Consider the following 13,588-nt stretch of genomic DNA (forward strand, 5'->3'; position numbering starts at 1 on the left):
ACATTGATAAAGAGAATAGAAAGGAACATTTTGATTTAAGTGCTGGTCACAGCCGCATTATGCTGGTGACACTGGAGTGTAAATTGCTGCACCTGTCAGATCAGAGGTGAGCTGTATTGATGTAAGTGGAATTTGCAGTGTGTACTTAAAGATTTATATACATAAAATTTCCTGTATCTGGTAACAAAGAAATTAGAAAATAAGCCTTTCTTGTTAATGAATTCAATGAACTTTTTTGGGTATGTACTATGTTTTATTTTTTAAAATATTTTTTTTAATTTATTTGACAAAGAGACAGAGAGGGAACACAAGCAGGGGGAGTGGGAGAGGGAGAAGGAGAAGCAGGCTTCCCGCTAAGCAGGGAGCCTGGTGTAGGGCTGGATCCCAGGACCCTGGGATCATGACCTGAGCCGAAGGCAGACACTTAACGACTGAGCCATCCAGGCACCCTGGTACTATGTTTTAGACACCATTCATCGGTTTATTTATTCCTTCAGCCACCTAACTTACCAGTGATTACTGGTGCCCTACTAGGTGCTGGGTGTAGTGATGTATGTGTGTGTTTGCCCTCGCGGAGTTCCAGGTTAAGTGAATGAGAATCCCTTGCCCAATTAACGTAATTATATTACTACAAATAAGTGGTACTAATTACTCCTGGGAGTTGTAATGAGCATAGTGAGACTAATTAGCAGGGTACCTAACTTAATTTAGTATAGGGCTATAAATCTTGGGGGAGGGAGAGATAAGGGAGTTTTATTAGTTCTTCTATCCAAGTTTGCTTAACACACAAATACAAAGAGTACGACACAGTGCTTGTTGTTAAGGTCAAGGCTTAATGCTTGAGATTGATAGACCTGTAAGCACAACTCCAGCTGATGTCACCTCTTGCATCAGCCTATTTATTTTTGCAATGACATTTCTATAGGTTTGATTTCAAGAAGGATTTGAAATTTGAGCCTTATTTGGTTAACAAATAGGGATGGAACTTTCTGAGACAGGTCGTCTTCGGCATTGTGAGGCATCCTACATAGAGAAATGTGCTTTGCTTTTCCTACTTAAGTCTAATTGTAAATACAGCAGCTGGATCCCACCAGGAATATAAATGTTGCTACTTACATTTGCATTGCATTGTTAAGCTCTTCATTAGCTACTTATGAAATACTTATTTTGAGTATTTTTAGTTTTAATAAGATAAAATATGTGAAATTTGTATATAAGGATGAGTCCACATTGAGTAGAAACCTTCCCCTTCTATGATCCTGGGACTGGGTGATAATCCATGTTGTCTGTCTTGGGAGACAGAAAAATCCCTTTTTGTTGAAACTTTCTGTCACCAGATGCAATTTTCTCTTTATGTCCCATTTTGTAAAAATCTTTAAAATTACTCTAATTTCTGTGTATTTTCAATACTTCTGTCTTAAGTTTTAAACATTTCAAGTTCTACTGCAGGTATTAAAAATTGAATTGTTGATCTTAAAACAATAAGTATGACCTCCTTGGTTTTAATGCTGATCTGAAAATAGAGTGTGTTCTCCACTTGAATTAACCTTTGTTCACTTTGGGGAAGAAGCAGATGGGTAAAATGTGGCCTTTGAGAGCAAGCAATGCCAATCAGTGTGGTCCACCAACCAGGACTAGGGTCATCTGCACCATTGGGAACTTGGAAGAAATGCCTCACCTCACCTTTACTCAATAAGGTTTTTAATAAGCTTTCCAGGTGATACATAGGTTCAAGTCTGAGGCACAATTCTTAGAGGGGGAGTTCTCCAGAAGAACGGAACCAGTATGATATATACAGATACATATAGAAAGATTGGCTCAGGTGGAGGCTAAGGAGTCCCACAATCTTCTGTGTACAGGTGGGAGTCCCAGGGAAGCCAGTGTGTAGTTGCAGCCCAAATCCGAAGTCTTCAGAGGCCAGTGGCATAAGACTCACTCCGAGGCCTGAGAACCAGGGAAGGAGGAGAAGACGGATGTCACAGTTTAATCCAGAGCACAAATTTGCCCTTCCTCTATATTTTGTGTGTTCTACTCTGCCAGCCTTCCAGCCGTGGGGAGAATGATCTTTACTGAGACGGATTCAAAAGCTTATCTCTTCGGGAAACACCCTTAACACCTAGATTTTGTTCTATCAGCCATCTGGGCATTACTTAGCCCAGTCAAGTTGACACATAAAATTAGATTATAGAATAAAAATAATTCAGCAAACAAAAACAGCTTATTAGACCCCGTTATAGATGTACTCAATCAGAATCTCAGGGAAGGGGTCCCAGGAATGTTAAGTTTGAAAGGTTGCTGGGTAATAGTGGCTGGCATCGTCGTTGAAACCCACTGTTATCAAGAGCTTACACCTGTCTGGTAACACATCATTTTGACATTGGTCTGAGGATTTATTCATTACACTCAACTTAGTGTAATTGTTGAGTTCTTACCCTGCATTCAGAATTCTAGTAAGCTATGGATGTGATGACTATGCTCAGTTTAGCCGCACAGGTTATCTGTGTCCAGCCTAATTCTTTATAGTGCCCCCTTGCATTCTCAGAGGTGGACCAGTTTATTTCAGAAAGTATCACCCAACTTTTGGATTATTGAATTAATAGTGACCATTACTGTGACTTTATAGTATTCACATATCTTTATATGTGAATATATATAAAGTATCTTTAGTTTATCCAGTGCCTATCAGGTGAAATTATGATTAATTGGCTTTTTTGTATTTTGTGGCATTTGTTTGAAATATCCTTCTGAAGATAAAAACTTTATGTCTAAATTGAAAAATATTACCATTACCTGATTTTAAAAGTAATACATACTCATCTAAAAAAAGTGTTATTGTGCCATCATGTACCTTCAGTTAAAAAGTGTTCAGTTAGTTCAAAGTACATGGAAGAGGATAAACGAGAAAGAAGTGACTCAAAATTCTTTAATGAAAAATGAGTATATGTTGTCCAAACATTTCATTTCCATAAATTACTAACATCTTACATAAATAGAATACTTTTTAAGTTGTTTAGTAACTGAGATCCCAAGAACCCCATGATAGACATCTTTCCATTGTAAAGTAGTAAATAGATGAGTGGCTATAAAGTATTTGATATGTGTCATACTTGTTTCCCTGATGAATATTTTTTCTGCTATACACAAATGCTAATGAACATATTTACATATTTCTCAGATGCCTAAGGTAGAATTGCAGGTTTAAGTTATTTTAAAATAAGTATTTTGAAATACTGTACTGGGTTGTAGCATTTACCTTACACTCTATAAATTTATCCTTCCTTGTTTTTGGTGTTACTGTGTCCAAATTTTAAAAATCTTACTTCTCCCTTACTACTGCTTTTCATGACAGTATAACCAGCTTTTTTTGTTGTTGTTGTTGCTTTTACTCTCTGATTTTCATTTCTTGTAATATGCTGTGTAATGGTTCTTCTAAGAAGTATATAGAAATGATGGCCCTGTATAACTTAAGAGAAAAAGCTAATAACATTTAGAGTCTTGTAAATGGGAGAGCTAATCTGCCATTTACCAGTTCTGTCTTTTTTTTTGTTTTTTAATGATTTTATTTATTTGACAGAGAGAAAGTGAGCACACAAGCAGGGGAGCTGTAGAGAGAGAGGGAGAAGCAGGCTCTTGGCGAAGCAGAGGGAGTGCTCTCTTTTTTTTTTTTAAGATTTATTTATTTCGGGGTACCTGTGTGGCTCAGTCGTTAGGCATCTGCCTTCGGCTCGGGTCATAATCCTGGGGTCATGGGATCGAGCCCCGCATCAGGCTCCCGGCTCTGCTTCTCCCTCTCCCATGCCCTCTGCTTGTGTTCCCTCTCTCACTGTGCCTTTCTCTGCCAAATAAACAAAATCTTAAAAAAAAAAAAAAAAGATGTATTCATTTATTTGAGAGAGAGAGCACATGCACATGAACGGGGGAGGGCAGAGGGGGAGGAAGACTCTCAAGCAGACATAATGCTGAGCATGGAGCCCGTCCCATAACCCCAAGATCGTGACCTGAGCTGAAACCAAGAGTTGGGCACCTCAGCTGACTGAGCCACCCATTCGCCCACCAGTTCTGCCTTTATGCTGAGTGTGGAAACATGATTTGAGTAGAGCTTGGTCTAGGTTCTTTTTTCTTTTTCTCCTCCTCATTTTCTTCTCTTCTCTTTCCTACTCCCTCCTCCTCCTTACAGCTCTTTCTCCTCTAACTTTTTGCTTCTATTCCTCCTAATTTTTTATTGATACAGTTCATATACCATAAAATTCAGTAATATTTTATTCCAATTTTCAAAAAAGATTTTATTTATTTATTTGACACAGAGAGAACACAAGTAGAAGGAGAGGCAGGCAGAGGGAGAAGGAGAAGCAGGCTCTCCGCTGAGCAGGGAGCCTGACATGGGACTTGATCCCAGGACCCTGGGATCATGACCTGAGCCAAAGGCAGCTACTTAACCAACTGAGCCACCCAACCAACTGAGCCACCCAGGTGCCCCAAATTCGCTAATATTTTAAATGGTTTTTTTTTGTTGTTTATTTGTTTTTCTTAAAAGATTTTATTTATTTATTAGACAGTACAAGCAGAGGGAGCAGCAGAGAGAGTGAGAAGCAGACTCCCTGCTGAGTAGGGAGTCCGATGTAGAGCTTGATCCCAGGACCCTGGGATCATGACCTGAGCTGAAGGCAAATGCTTAACTGACCGAGCCACCCAGGCACCCTTCACTAGTATTTTTTTTTTTTTAAAGATTTTATTTATTTATTTATTTGACAGAGAGACCACAGGTAGCAGAGAAGCAGGCAGAGAGTGGGGGAGGGGGAGGAAGCAGGCTCCCCGCTGAGCAGAGAGCCCAATGCGGGGCTCAATCCCAGGACCCTGAGATCATGACCTGAGCAGAAGGCAGAGGCTTAACCCACTGAGCCACCCAGGTGCCCCTTCACTAGTATTTTAAAGGATACAATTCAGTGGTTACAAATATGTTTACAAGGTTGTACAGCCATTATCGCTGCTTGCTTCTAGAACTTTTGTATCCCCCCCAGAGAGAGGGGAGGAACTCTGTTCTTGTAAGTCATAACAAGAACTCTGTTCTTGTGATAGTCATTCTCCCTTCTCTCAGCCCTATCTATTAGTAGTTGCTAATAGATTAGCAACTACTAATCTATTTCCTGTCACTTTGGATTTGCCAGTTCTGGGCATTTCATACAAAAGGAATTCTAGAATATGCGATGTTTTATGTCTGACTTCTCACTTAGCGTAATGTTCTCCATGTTTTAGCAGGTATTAATACTTGATTCTTTCTGAAGGCTGAGCATTATTCCACTGTATGGATGAACCTTTGTTCAGCTGTTTATTAGCTGATGAATATTTGATTATTTGGGTTATTTAAAGTTTTTGTCTCTTAGGAATCATACTGCTGTGAATATTCATGTATAAGCTTTGTGTGAACTAATGTTTTTACTTGGGTATATACTTAGAAGTGGGTTGTTGAGTTACATGGTGTATTAATGTTTAACTTTTTTTTTAAAGTGAAGATACAGGCAAAGCTCTTAAGAGTGAGAGAGGGGTCCTGACAGGACCTTTAGGGTTGGTCTTTTATAGAAAGCTAACCAGGGAAAATAAACCGTTTTAGCATCTCTGTTGATACCACCATTGAGCAAGGACTAGTGATGACACCTTCAGTGGCCCACCTCCCACCTCTGGTCTGGTTATTCTTTGTTGGTCATAGGTGATTATCATAAAAGACACCCCCACACACACACACCTAGGGCAGGGGTGTCCCCACATCTTTGGTTCCCTACACCTCCACGTTTTTGGGATTTCTGTGAGCGTGATCACATAGCCCCTTATCTGTCTCTCCCTACCTAGCTCCCCGTCCCTTACCCATTCATTCCTCTCCCTGCACCGGTAACCCTAACTATCGTTAGGGAATAGGACAAGGAGTACTCTGGCTGCTTCCTGCTGAAAAGGGGTAGTGGGCTGTATGGCAGGTAGAATCTATCCAGGGGTCAGTCCGGGGGCCCACCAGATGGCTCCAGGGGGATCCTGATGGGCAGCAAACGGTACATGCACCAGCACATGCAAAAGGATGAACAGAAAACAAATTTTAGACCCAAAATTATGATCACATCCCTTAGATAAGATCCCCAGTTACCAATTTTGTCAAATAGATCAGTGGATATTTTGATCTTAACTAATCACATATGTCCCCTTTTAATTGGGACACCTTGCAGGAGTTAACTGTAATGTTAAAACATATGTGAGGAAATTTTTCACACCCCAGATGGTCTATAATAGTGCAGTCAAGAGTGGTGTAGTTCTTGAGAAGTCCTTCTCTGACTTCATTTAATTCTTGACTTGAGTGCATCCAGTGTCTGGGTATTACTGTTTAGAGTTCTGCTGAGCAAGCATCCTGTTTGCTTGTTTTATATTGCAGTTCTCAGTTAAGTCCTAGAAAGCCCATGGTGAGCTTTGAGACTCTTACTACCAGGAGGGCTGTTGTATGCATGGTTAAAAAGCCTTTGTTTGCAATTGTAGGTCAGTAGAGGTGGCTTCCATGATAAATGACTATGAGGGATGAAACCATCAAGAAGCCCTTTTTGTTTGAGGTCCAGCCCGAAAAATACCCTGATTACAAGGAATCACTAGCAAATGCGAGAAGACTTGTCTCAGGAGATGAGGGCATCCCCAGATGCATTATCCTATCTAATCATAAAGAAAGTGGGGCCATCCGTTATCTCCATGGGGTACCCTCTGACTTTCTAAAAAAAAAAAGAGCGATTTTGTCATCCCAGCCACATAGAATTGGTCAGGGTGATAGCTGAGTTATACAGTCATTGGGAATCTATCCCATTTCCCAGTTCAAGTAATCATATGCCCATGGGGTCCTTTTATCCCCACAGAATAACAGGCAAGGAGATTATCTATACATGACCTATTGTGGCAATGTCTCTGAAGTTTACCTCAAGTTGTCTAGCATAGGCAAACAACATTCAAAGACAATCAGAACTAAAATTTAGCATCTCGCAAAGGTGTGTTATTGAAACATAATTTATAATAACCCTCATTTCCAGAGATAACCAAATAAGACTAATTTATTTGAAAAACGAGTCCAGTTTTAACAAACGGAGTCAATTATTTACATAAGCTCAGCAAGAATGATCATATAGAACTTTTAGTATCTGCTTTGCTAGAACTTTATTATAAGCAATCTCTAGGTTGAACTTTTAGTAGCCTCTCCAGGCCAGAAGCCAAACTCAGTACTTGCCATCAGACATGCCTGCAGGACCTGTAGTTGTGGGTGAATTCCTCTTCACAAGGTCCCCAAAGTATTCTGAGGTTCCTGCACCTGCCAGGAAGTGACGTTCTTTACTCACCTGGTGAGGCTGCTGGGCACTCTAAGTGAAGGTATCAGGCCAGCAGTTCAAGGGGCTTTATGGTTCCAGGTTTCATAAAGTCATTCTTAGTTCCTCAGAGCTGTCTGGTCATATTTGAGTCTATTCCTTTCTCTCTCAAATATGACATTCAGACAAAGCCTTGGTAAAATTTAACCAATGTTTCCAGTGGTGCCCTGTTACAAGGAGATGGGGTCCTTATTGAACTAACGCAAATGGAAGAGAGAGTACTTACTGAGATCTTTCGAATTTCAGAGGGTTCAGGTAGAGAAAAGTTAAGTGCTTTAATTTGTTTACAAATGAATACTTTGTTACTTTCTGAAAGTCATAGATATCTTAAAAGTTTCCTTAATCTTGGAGAGCAAACATTAGAGAACCAGCAGTGTTTTAACCAAGAGTTCCAAAAAACCATAATCATTTTTTTTCCCCGATTCACGTATTCCCATGTTACTATTCTTGTTTAATTTGAATGCAGCTTTAGTTCTGGAAATTCTTACCCATTTCAATTTTGATCTTAAAGATACTGAGTATCTGTATTTGTCCTAAAGTCCTTTTTATGAACCTCCTTGAAGATGAAACTACTTTTGCAAGAGAGTAAAGATACTGAGTATCTGTATTTGTCCTAAAGTCCTTTTTATGAACCTCCTTGAAGATGAAACTCCTTTTGCAAGAGAGTAAGAACAGTTATAAATGACAGAAATTCAGAATGGACATGGTTAAAGATCTGATGAGAGGTTACAACATAGCTTGCAAGGCAATCTGGTTATTTCTGTGACACTAACACTTCAGTAGCTAGAATATGGAGTGATAATGACCTTATGCCAGAATGTACCATACCAAACAAACAAGCATAATTAGTCAGTGAGACTTAGATCATGATTTAACTCTTGGGAAAGTTTGTTAAGACCTTAGGCACGTTGGTAAAGAGAATTGGGGATCATCAAAGACCTGATAAAGGAAAAACACAGACAATTCTTCTGCTCAGACAAAAAAGAGAAAATAGCTGTTTATGTTTTATCAAGAACACCAATAATTCAAGAAAACTTAGTCTTTTTAAGATGGACTTTCAGTCTTATACCAATGTACTTTAAAATCCTTTTATTTTAATTTTAGTCCATCCTCACTGCACCTAAAATTCCATTAGAAAGTTTTCCCTTCACAAACCTACAACTATTTTTTGCGTTCAGATTTTGTCCCAAGCCATTTGTCTCCAAATAACCATCTGTTTAGGACAAAATTAACTTCTTTTGCCTTCCACAAAAATGGGTTCCCATTCCTTATATCTTTCTTACATACCTCCTACTTTTCTGCATACAGAATTGTTTTGCACTCTTAGAAATCTCAGGTCTCCGGTGAAGACTAAATAGTAACCAATTGTGAACTGTCGCACCAGAATTCTTTAGATGGCAGACTTTCGAACCAGTTAAGCACAAAACGTGTTTGCCAGCAGATTTAAATATCCTTAGTTTCTTTGCAATAAGTAATCAAAAGCACAAACCCACATCCAGTAAGCAATGATTTAGCAATTAACCTATTTGAAAAAGACCTAGATGTCCAATGAATTTAATCCCAAAGACTTCGAAAGCTATTTTAACAATTCCCTTTAAGAACTTTGATGGGACAATTAACCATCATTTTAGTCATCTTTTTGCTAACACATTGCAACAGAAATAACATGAGCAGGGGCACCTGGGTGGCTCAGTGGGTTAAGCCTCTGCCTTCGGCTCAGGTCATGATCTCAGGGTCTTGGGATCAAGCCCCACATCAGGGAACCTGCTTCCTCCCCCGTCTCTCTCTGTGCCTGCCTCTCTGCCTACTTGTGACCCCTGTCTGTCAAGTAAATGAATAAAATCTTTAAAAAAAAAAAAAAAGAAAAAGTAACATGAGCATATTTGACCTTCAGCAAACCTTGGCAGAATAAACGTTTCACATTTAATGCTGATAACTTTTTTTTTTTAAAGATTTTATTTATTTGACAGAGATCACAAGTAGGCAGAGGGGCAGGCAGAGAAAGAGGAGAAAGCAGGCTCTCCACAGAGCAGAGAGCCCGATGCGGGGCTCGATCCTAAGACCCTGGGATCACGACCTGAGCCGAAGGCAGAGACCTTAACCCACTGAGCCACTGAGGCGCCTCTAATGCTGATAACTTTAAAGACATCTCTGTCTTGGGGCACCTGGGTGGCTCAGTGGGTTACACCTCTGCCTTCGGCTGAGATCCTGATATCAGGGTCCTGGGATTGAGCCCCTCGTTGGGCTCTCTGCTCAACAGGGAGCTTGCTTCCTCCTCTCTCTGTCTGCCTACTGGTAATCTCTGTCTGTCAAATAAATAAATAAAAATCTTAAAAAAAACCCCGACATCTCTGTCTTAATTAAAGCAACACACTTAACTACCAAGTTGTGTTCCACCTGGATCCACTTAATAAAAGTCAGTTTGTTCCCCAGTGTCCATTTTTACCTGAGACGCAGGTGGGGCAATCTGAAGGGAGTGGTGTATATAGGCCGCACCCAAGATACAGAAGCAGGAGCAGGTGGGGCAGACGGAAGAGCAAAGTGCTGCCAGAAGACAGGAAACAAGTTCCCAGTTTTAAACTCATCCACTTGGACAATGACGAAATGCCATGTTTTTCCCCCAGCCAATGGGGTTAGGTAGTCCATGTTAGGCTGAAGAAGACAAGAAATTCCCTGAAAGAGAGTTGGGCAGCTGCTTGGGAATGTTCCTTAGAGTCCCTGTCCTGAGGTAGACAAACCAGAGTTGGCTCCACTTAACAGCCATTAACATGGGAAATGAGGAAGAAGGCCCCACATCTGTCAGGAGGAACAATGAGAGAGACAGACAGAGCACCCCCTAACCCCCACTAGGGAGGGCCTAACAAAGTTTCTTCCAGCTACCTGGTTTTATTTGGAGGAGGCCTATTCAGACAATCATCCAGTATGTCAGGGAGTTTACTGGTGTGGTTACCACCATACGTGTTGCAGGAGGCCCTTAAGTCTGGGTCCTGATTAGGGCCTTGAAAGCCCGGATGGACTTAGGGTACCTGTCTGTTCGCCCTGTCCTGCGGGAGAGACCTGATCCCACTGTGGCTATGCAGTGAGTGTTACAGGAGCTCAACCCTTTCCTGAAAGTAAATGGATTTCCTTTTCTTAGTTTGTTGCTACTGTATAGAAATGCAGCTGGGTTTGTATATTGATACTGTATCCTGCAGCCTTGCTGAATTCATTTGTTAGCTTTAATCGTTTTTTGTTTTTGGCATGTGTGGTTTTTGTAGTATTTATGATGTACAAAATCATGCCACCTTCAAAGAAGAGGTAGTTTTACTTCTTCATTTCCAGTCTGCATGCCTTTTCATTTTGTTGCCTATTTGCACTTGATAGAATTCCAGTGCAATATTGAATAGAATTGGGAAGAGTAAACAAACTTGTCCTGTTGCTGACCTTAGGGAGCGAGTAAGCTTTCAGTCTTCCCATGAATTATGATAGCTGTGGGTTTTTTTTTTTAATCAGGTGAGGGAGTTCTCTACCTTTTTCTAATTTACAGGTTGTGTTTATTCTTGACTACCTTTTATTTTGTTGTTTTGTTCACTTTCATAACTTAATCAGTATACTAATACTACTGCTAGCTACTAGCATCAGTTTTATCATGTGCCAGGCATTGTTTTAAGTGTTTTCACAAGTAACAGCTCAGTTGATAATATTTTAGTTCTTTGATATATTTTAGTTCTATTCAATTTCAGTATTTTTGATCCATACATCTATTTGAATATCTGGAGAAATGCCTTTTGTAAGAAATTTTGAGACTCCGTTGGCAAAAATATATGAGAAAAAGTTTTGAATATTGTTACTCTATAATCATTCCCTGTCTTCAATATACACATCTAATCCTAAAACTGGCCAGTTCATATAGAGCTTTGAAGAAGCAGCTGAGTATGGTCAGTCCAAATAGAGCTTTGAACAACTGAGTAGGTTGAAAGCACATTCTTTTCATTACAGTAAAAGCCAAACATGTTTACTTTAGAAAATGCAGATAAGCCAAAGTTCAGGTGTTTACAATTCCTCTTTGGGTACATTCCTAGAAATGAGGTCAAAGTAATATGTATTTCTGAGGGTTTTATGGATATAAATGACAAATGGCTTTCTGGAAATAATGCACTTGTAATAGCAAAATGTGAGTGCCAGTTACTTTGAACTTTTTCCCATCATAGATGATGTGAACTCTTTTTTTATTTATTTGCTTTAAAGATTTTATTTATTTGACAGAGTGAGAGAGCACAAGCAGGGAGAACAGCAGAGGGAGAGGGAGAAGCAGGCTCCCTGCAAAGCAGGGAGCCCAATGGGGGGCTTGATTCTAGGACCCAGGGGTCACGACCTGAGCTGAAGGCAGACACTTAACCATCTGAGCCACTTAGGCACCCTGACTTTGACAGCTTTCTAACTTAAAAAAAAAAAAAAACCATGCTAAAAATAATCCTGAACAAGTTTCATATTCTAAGAGGGCAAACAAAATATTGTGTGGTTTTTTTTTAAGATTTTATTTATTTAGTTGACAGAGACAGAAAGAAGGAACATAGGCAGGGGGAGTAGGAGAGGGAGGGAGAAGCCGACTTCCGTTTGAGCAGGGAGCCACATGTGGGCCTGAGACAGGTGCTTAACGACTGAGCCACACAGGTGCCCCTGTTTTTATATTTTTTAAAGATTTTATTTAGGGATGCATGGATGCCTCCATTGGTTAAGTGTCTTTAACTCAAGTCATGATCCCAGGACTTTTGGGATCAAGCTCCACATTGGGCTCCCTGCTCAGCAGGGAGCCTGCTTCTCCCTCTGCCTGCTGCTCCTCCTGCTTGTACACTCTGTCTCTTTTTCTCTCACTCTCTGACAAATAAGTAAAATCTTAAAAAAATATTTTATTTATTCATTTGAGAGAGAAGACAGTGTGTGTGTGGAGGGAGAGGTACAAGCAAGACTCTGAGTGCCGAGGGCAGAGTGGGACGTGGGGCTGGTTCCAGGACCCAGAGACCATGAGCCAAAATCGAGAGTTTGTCGCTCAGCAGACTCAGCCAGCCACCCAGGTGCTTGAGGTATACTCATTTTTAAATAATGGGATATGAAGTACAACTTGACTGTTTTGAAAGAAAATGAGGTCAGTAATTGTCTTTTTGCTTTTAATGAGATAACTTTTCCTGGTCCTACCCCTATATGTTGCCAGGCCCTGGAGCTAGAATAGAACTGCAAATTATAACAGTGTACTGATGGGGAAAATACATAGTCAACTTTGACAAATTTTTTTTTTTTAAGAATTTATTTATTTATTGGACAGAGAGAGATCGCAAGTAAGCAGAGAGGCAGGCAGAGAGAGAGGGGGAAGTTAGCCTCCCTGCTGAGCAGAGAGCCCAATGCGGGGCTCGACCCTAGGACCCTGAGATCACAACCTGAGCTGAAGACAGAGGCCCAACCCATTGAGCCACCCAGGCACCCCAATTTTGACAGTTTTTAAGGTCTACTTGCTAGAAATGTATAGAGATGAAAAGTTTGAGGGAAGAGCTTGCTTTTTTTTTTTCTCCCTGAGATTTTATTTTCAAGTAATCGCTACACCCAACATGGGGGTTGAACTAAAAATCCTGAGATTGAGTCACATGCTCTGCTGTCTGAGACAAGCATCCAAAGCTAGCATTTTTAAAATCTTTGTTCTACCAGGAACATTCTGGAATCTAAATAGTTCTAGTATTTTATCAAAAGTTTCAATCTTGGAATTCTAAGTTCTTAGAATAAGAATTGCTGTCAGCAGGGGGGTGCCTCATTGGCTCAGTTGGTTAAGCACCTGACTCAGTTTCGGCTCATGTTCTCAGGGGCATGGGATCAAGCCCAGTGTGGAGTCTGCTGGAGATTCTCTCTCTCCTTCTGCTCCTTCCCTGTTTTCTCTCTCGCTCTCTCTCAAAAAACAAAAACAAAAAAACAACACATTGCTCTTAGCAGTCATTTAATTATGCCCTCCTATCTACACGTATATCTGAGATGAAAGTCTGGTTTACTGCCTTCTAGCCAACAGGTTAATCAGATGTCAGTTAACTACCATTGATGTATAAATAAGGCATTGTACCAGGTTTGTTGGTAGGGGCTTTAGGTGAATAAGATACTAAAGAGAAAGTCCCATGTTATATAAATAATAGTTAAGTAAATTAATAGTGACTGAATGGTATAGAACACTAATGGGGTTGGGGACGAGG

At 40.2% G+C, this 13,588-nt stretch overlaps 1 protein-coding gene across 2 annotated transcripts in view; it reads left to right on the forward strand.

Annotated features, from left to right (window-relative positions):
* The window catches only part of SOAT1 (sterol O-acyltransferase 1), a 74,531-nt gene that overhangs the window by 15,580 nt on the left and 45,363 nt on the right, over positions 1–13,588 (forward strand). The window lies entirely within an intron of this gene.

The sequence above is a fragment of the Martes martes genome (genome assembly GCF_963455335.1).
Source record: "Martes martes genome assembly, chromosome: 15".
NCBI lineage: Eukaryota > Metazoa > Chordata > Mammalia > Carnivora > Mustelidae > Martes > Martes martes.